Here is a 7617-nt window from a genome sequence, read left to right as displayed (position 1 = left end):
GCCTGCATAACACCTGGCAAATAGAAAGCATTTAATACATGCTAGTTGAACAAGCATGCATAAAAATTAGAAGCTTGGGCTTCCCTGGTGGCGCAGTGGTTGAGAGTCCACCTGCCGATGCAGGGGACACGGGTTCGTGCCCCGGTCCGGGAAGATCCCACATGCCGCGGAGCGGCTGGGCCCGTGAGCCATGGCTGCTGAGCCTGCGTGTCCAGAGCCTGTGCTCCGCAACGGGAGAGGCCACAACAGTGAGAGGCCCACGTACCGCAAAAAAAAAAAAAAAAAAAAAAAAAAATTAGAAGCTTAAATAAATACAGCAGTTATGGGCCATTTCTTCATTTTCACTTTAAAATTCTATGGCCAAACTTGTTGTGTTGTTGTTGTTGCTGTTGTTTTTAAGCCTAGGTTCAGACTTCCACACAAATATTACACACAATAATTCAGAAATAATCTCAAAGTAATAATGGCTACCATCTTTTTATTTTTTTTTTTAATTTTTTTTTGCTACCATCTTTTAAAAAGACTGCTATGCATAAGGCTCTTTCTGTACATTATCTTATTTAATTCCCTCCAATAACACAGTGAAGTAAACATTGTCATCTCTATTTTACTGAAGAGAAAACAGATTCAGAATCATTAGGTAAATTGCCCAGGGTCACACAGCTCTCAACTCTGTTGCTTCCCAGTACGAACGCTCTGTGAGCTCTGCTCAGTGACTCCCCCTGTGCATTTTAAATCTGTCTGGAAAAAGTTAACATGTCTAATCCCTTTCCTTTTGTGGGAAGTCTGTGAGTGGAGGAGGAAGGTGAGCCAGGGTGGGTCCCTGAGGCGGAGCTAGTGGGGCGAGGCTGTCTCAGTGGGTGCAGTCTGCCAGAATTAAGCAAACCAGGCAGCACAGAGCTGGTGTTGGTGAAGACCGGTAGGAGGTCTAAGAATGTCACTGCAAGAAGGAGAGCCAGAAAAAAGAACCCAGAGCCAGAGTATCTGTGAGGAATAGGAGCTTAGGGAAGAACAGATTGTGCCTGCATCAGAGGGTCATACTGGTTTTCTTTACATAGTCTCTGAAGGTTGATACTTGGGAAGGTCACAGGAAGGCACAAATTCTGTAACATTCCAGAGCAGTGCCAGACACCAAAGCAGGGACTCAATTACTGATGAACTGTCATAAGGTTGCTTATAAGAGAGTCACTAATAGATGTCTCTTACCCTTAAAATTCAAGCAAAACAGAGGCTCAGAAAATTTGAGAAAGCCAACACAACCCAGTGGGTATTTTGAATTGTAATTTTCCCCTCCCCACCCGTTTCCTGCACCAGCAATTTCTTCACCCCATGAAGATGTTACCATTCAGCATCTATTAATCTGTTCATTTGTTTTAAGGATCAAACTAAAATCCATTTGCACATTCACGTGAAATGCTGATCACTCTCAAGGAAGGCATCATGGAGCTGGGGAAGTTCCAAAATAACCCAAGGAGAGAGAATGACCTCCAGGATTTTAGACTTTGAGTGCTGGGCCTCTAGTGGAGACTCAGGAAAGTGGTATGATCCCATCCCATGAAATGAGGAAAGGAGTGGACACAGAATTTTCCATCAAACTTCATAGCAAAAGGGCACATGATTTGAAGCTTGAATCTTACAATTCTAAGATGCATAAAGAGAGATATATTATTAAATACAATCTTACACACTTGGTACTAAGTTTATGGAATCTTTTGCCAAGGAGTGGCTCAGGCTGAAAATAGAAATTGTCTCAAAAAGAGGTAAATATATTCGATCATCAAATTCACAATGGGTTATTAAGAGAATATAAGGGTGTTTGAGGACAGATGTGTTTCTGACTCTCTACAGTTGGCATCCTAGAGGGCGAGCGTGCTCAAGAACAAGAAGTCCCTGTATCTCATATAAAACATTTAAACATGTCTGTTCAAGCATAAAAAGATTTCTGTATCTTGCAAAGTATTTCCTTAGAAAACGACTTTTGCTTAATGGTTTGGACTTCATTTGAAAGGTAAATAAATGAATTTCAATAATGCCAAAAATACACACTTAAGAGTTTACAACATTAAGTACTTATTTTGAAATGAATGAGCCACCAACAGAAATAGAATATTGAGGTTCATGCCAGAATGCGATTTTCTAATATTAGGTTGACTTCATTTCAAAACAGAATGAAATTCAGCTTAACTGTGATGAGTTCCTCCTCAACACGTGATGCTTTATTTATTGCTGCCAAAATAAAAATATATTTGTCAATGTGTAAAGTTGTAAAACTTACCCTTTTGCTGATATAAAACTTGGAGTTAGTGTGATGTGACAAACCTATCCCATTAGAAATATATCAATTAACCATGTTGACTGATAACCCCAAGTATTATTTCTTAATTAATTTTCAAAAGCCACATACTTTCCAAGGAACCTGAAATATTCCCTTTTTAAACAGATTCCAATTTTTCCCATGCCTGCCTTTGAGGTAAACTAGGTCTTTCTGTTGACCTTACCAAAAATTATTTTACAAAATACAGCCAGCACCTCCTCACATTTTTTTCCCCAGAAAAAAACCCGTGGCATATATAAAAGTATGTTTCGAACAACTCCAGTCATTAAGAGCAGAGCTGTAAAGACAAGGGCAGGTTGGTGGGCGGTAGTGGGGGGAGTGGAAGAGTTCTTTTCTGTACTTTGAAATTTGGTTCTCTGTGAAGTAGAATTTCATCAAACTGAATGTGTTATGAATTTTAAATATATTTGATGCTAAAAGAGAAAAAATAAGTATGCTGTCCTTTCTTGTAGGCCTGTCTTTAGATGTCATTACCCTGGCAACCCTTACAAATGGCAACTGACGTCAAGAAAAGAGGAAAAACACTGCTGAGAGCATACACTCCATGCATTATAGATCATCCCGAGGACTTAGAATTCTCAGGCTCATACAGGCACTAAATGGCTTTAAGATGAGCACAAGCAATCTTCCCTTTTACAAACACTCTTCATAAACTTTTTAAGGACTCGGAGATCTGAAAAGAGCAACTTCGAGTCTTTAATTTAAGCAAAATACATTTCAACTATTAGCTTAGGTGTTCTGTCTCACAATAACTGCCAAGTCCATTAAAGTGTTTGTCACTAGTAAATCTTTTTTTTTTTTTCTTTTTTTTTTCTTCAAGTGAAAGATTTAGTCTATTCAAGCTGCTATAACAAAAATACCATAGACTGGCTGCCTTAAATAACAAACATTTAGTTCTCACAGTTCTGGAGGCTGGGCAGTCCAAGGTCAAGGCAACAAGGGTGGACTAGGCGTCTAGTGCGATCACGCTTCCTGGTTCAAAGAGAGCTGGCTGTCTCCTCACTGCTGTCTCCATCCGTGGCAGAAAGAGCAACAGAGCCCAGAGGCATCCCTTTTATAAGGACGCTAGCTCCACTCACGAGGGCTCCGCCCTCATGACCTCATCACCTCCTATAGGTCCCACCTGCAAATACGATCGCAGTGGGAATTAGGTTTCATCATGCGAATTTGGGGCGACAAAAATATTCAGTCTCGGACTTCCCTGGTGGCGCAGTGGTTGAGAGTCCGCCTGCCGATGCAGGGCACACGGGCTCGTGCCCCAGTCCGGGAAGACCCCACATGCCTCGGAGCGGCTGGGCCCGCGAGCCATGGCCGCCGAGCCTGCGCGTCCGGAGCCCGCACTCCTCAACGCGAGAGGCCACAGCAGTGAGAGGCCTGCGCACCGCAAAAAAAAAAAAAAAAAAAAAAAAAAAATTTCAGTCTCTAGCCACATCCCTTGACCCTCCAAACTCAACAAGCCTAACCAGTTGAATCACTAGTAAATCTTAAAAGCAAATGGAAGTTGCCCTTTTCTTTTGAAAGTATTTTTCCCCAAATTTCATTATAAAAGAGTTCAGACATAGGAAGTTGAAAGAATTTTACAGTGAATCCCCATATACTCATCACCAGAGTCTTCCATTACCATTTAACTCTACTGGCCTTATCACATACCTGTCTGCCTATCTATCATCTATCTGTCTATCTATTTATCTATCTATCTATCTAGCCATCCGTCCATACATCCATCCTCATATTCATACTTTAATCCATCTAATTTTTGATGCATTTCCAGCATTGAAATTGTAGACATGAGTGTAGTTCCCCCTAAATACTTCAGCATGCATATCATTGACTAGAGTTAAATATTTGTTTATAGGTTTTCTTTTGATATAACATTTGCAAACAATGAAATGCACAAATCTTAGATGTACTTTTGCTGAGGTTTGAAAAATGCATACAAAGTCCTATCAAGCTATAAAACATTACTATCACCACAGACAGTTCCCACATGCCTCTTCCCATTCAATCCCTGCCCCCACCCACCCTCCATAGGCAACCACACTTCTAATTTCTGAAAGTATTTTTAAGAACCTTGTATTAGGGCTCATTACATCTAAGAGCTTCCTCCCTGAAAGGTCCCAAAGACTGCATTCATCCTTCAGATTACAAGTGTACATGTTCAGTGACATATAAATTAATGTGGTCAGCATTTACTTTTCCTCTGTTATAGCTTTTCCTCCACTTCAACCGTGTAATCACAATACCCACCCTCCAGGGATGAAAGGGAAAATCAGAACAGGCTGTGTAATTTTCGAGGCTCAGTGCAAAATGAAAATGCAAGGCCCTTGTTCAAAATTAATTAAGAATTTCAAGATGGTGACAGCCAAGCAATAAACTAAATACAGGGCCCTTCTAGATGCAGGGACTTTCCAACTACACAGGTTACACACTCATGAAGCTGGCCCCGGTCAAAGTATTGAACAACTACTGTGGTGTGGCCCAATTGATCAAATTGTAGTTCAACCATAGCAGCCAAGTTGGGTTGTGGAGCTATTCTTTTAGTAGCTGGATGGTGAGGGGAGGTCCAGGGGACATGGCAAAGGGCCAAGGTAGTTGGCAGCAGAGAGGTACTTGGGGGATTCCAGCAGTGGTTATATAACAATATATATGGATGTATCAGGATTTCAGCCTTGGGGATGGCCCTTCTGGTGTCCTCTGGCTGAAGAAGTCCCTGGCAAGTGAATCTGGTTCATTCTTTCTTAATAGCCCACTGTCCCTAAGCCATGAAGCAGTCTTGTAACCCAAGGTAGACTAACTGGAGATTTTCCCTATGGTTTTTGTATTTGGAGCTGCAGAGGCAGTACCTCCCCACCTCCAGCCTCCTCCACCATACACATACTGCATTTTTTATAAGAGAACCAAACTAGGGTTTTTCAGGGTTCTGATTACTTTCAGAGTTTAGTGGGACAGGTTTTCTAGATTTATGGTCCATTTTTCTCCAGGGTCTCCACACATATTATTTTTAATAGACTTTACTTTTAGAGCAGTTTTAGTTTCATAGCAAAATTGAGAAGAAAGTACAGAGAGTTCCCATATACCCCCCTTCCCCCCCCTCCCAACATGCATGGTTTCCCCCATTATCAACATCATGAACAAGAGTGGTAAATTTGTTATCATCAATGAATCTACTTGTCACCAAAGGCCATAGCTTATATTAGGGTTCACTCTTGGTATTTTATATTCCGTGACAAATGTGTAATGGCATGTGTCCACTATTATAGTATAATACAGAATGGTTTCACTGCCCTAAAAATCCTCCATGTTCTACCTATTCATCTCTCCCTCTCCGTTCTTCCCTGGCAACCACCGATCCTTTCATTATCTCCAAAGTTCAGCCTTTTCCAAAATGTAATATAGTTGCAATCATATAGGATATTGTCACTTCAGATGGGGTTCTTTCACTTAGTGATATGCATTTAAGGTTCTTCTACATCTTTTCATGGCTTATAGCTCTTTATTTATTTTTTTTTTTTAAGTGCTGAAGAATATTCCATTGTCCAGATGAGCCACAGTGTATTTACCCATTTACCTATGAAGGACATCTTAGTTGCGTCCAAGTTTTGGCAATTATGAATAAAGCTGCAATGAACACCTGTGTGCAAGTTTTGCGTGGACATAAATTTCAACTCATCTGGGTAAATACTAAGGAGTACAATTGCTGCATCATATGGTAAGACTATGTTTAATTTTACAAAAAACTGCCAAACCATCTCTGGAAGTTGGCTGTAGATTTTGCATTCCCACCAGCAATGAATGAGAGTGCCTGTTACTCCACATCCCTGCTAGTACTTGGCATTGTCAGTGTTTTGGATTTTGTCCATTCTAATGGATGTGTAGTGATATCTCTTTTTTTTTTTTTTTTTTTTTTTTGCTGTATGCGGGCCTCTCACTGTTGTGGCCTCTCCCGTTGCAGAGCACAGGCTCCGGGCATGCAGGCCCAGCGGCCATGGCTCACAGGCCCAGCCGCTCCGCGGCATGTGGGATCTTCCTGGACCGCGGCATGTGGGATCTTCCTGGACCGGGGCATGAACCCGTGTCCCCTGCATCGGCAGGCGGACTCTCAACCACTGTGCCACCAGGGAAGCCCGTTATATCTCATTTTAATTCCCAATTCCCTAACGATCTATGATGTTGAGCATCCATCTTTTCCTATGCTTATTTGCCATCTGCATATTCCTTCTTTTTTACTGAAAATTTTTTATTGGCTTCTGTTTTAATTAAATTTTTTTCATTGATATATATTTGACATTTTATATTAAATTAGTTTCAGGTGTACTTTATTGGCCTTTGGATAGAAACGGGAATTTATTTGCCAGGAAGGATGATCCCATCATGCTTCTGCTAGAACCAGCGCATGGCCTCCTATTTGCTGATTCTGTGTTTGGCCCCAATGCAACCTGTTCTTCACTTCTGTGATGCTGAAACTTGGCCTACGGAACACCACACAGAAGTCCAGACCATAGATACCAGTGCTTGGGTCACATTTGATCCCCAGATTGATGTGTTCCTGGATCCCAAAACCAAAGTTTCCAGTATCTGAGCAATTATTTTTTTCTTAACTCATACTTCATGCCTTTAGACTTCTCTCCAGGATTTCTTCTGCCTTGGCCTTACAATGGATGGCAATCTTTTCATTTCTCCTGATGCCAAAGGACCTGATGGTGTGTCTAGCTTTGGAGAACACAGAGGTCTGGCCGGTGAGCTGCTCCAGCCCTGAGGCTGCCCTGCTCAGTCAGTCTCCACTCTGTCCCACACAGATGTTGAGGCAGAGCTTACAGATGCGAAGTTCCCGCATAAGCTCTCCTTTTCACTCTGATCCTGAGCCTTGGTGGAGAATGGGAAGAGTAACTGTGTATCTTCTTTGGTGAGGTGTCTGTTCAGGACTTTTGCCCGTTCCTTAATCAAGTTTTTTTTTATTGTTGAATTCTAAAGGTTCTTTGTATATTTTGGATAACAGTCTTTTATCAGAGATGTCTTTTGCAAACATTGTCTCCCCATCTGTGGCTTGTTTTCTCAGTCTCTTAACAGTGTCTTTTGCAGAGGTATTATTTATTTTTTCATTCAAGAAAGTCTATTCAACTGAGGGGACTACTCAGTAGACAAGAAGATCCCTGCCTTCATAACACCTACACTTTAATGGAGAAAATGACAATAAACAAATAAATGAATAAACATATGACAGGCATTTAAGTAGACATGGTTGGGGAGAAGGAGTTAGAGAGTGACTAGAGAAAGATCACTCT

General features: G+C 41.3%; 1 pseudogene across 1 annotated transcript; it reads right to left on the bottom strand.

The window, feature by feature from the left end:
• Positions 1 to 6679: 6679 nt before the first annotated feature.
• Positions 6680 to 7192, bottom strand: LOC307053234 (large ribosomal subunit protein uL5-like; annotated as a pseudogene). The gene has a single exon. The product of its transcript is annotated as a large ribosomal subunit protein uL5-like (transcript).
• Between the last annotated feature and the right edge of the window lie 425 nt (positions 7193 to 7617).

Source organism: Hyperoodon ampullatus (assembly GCF_949752795.1).
Source record: "Hyperoodon ampullatus genome assembly, chromosome: 5".
NCBI classification, from domain to species: domain Eukaryota; kingdom Metazoa; phylum Chordata; class Mammalia; order Artiodactyla; family Ziphiidae; genus Hyperoodon; species Hyperoodon ampullatus.
This window is presented reverse-complemented; position numbering and strand designations above follow the sequence as displayed.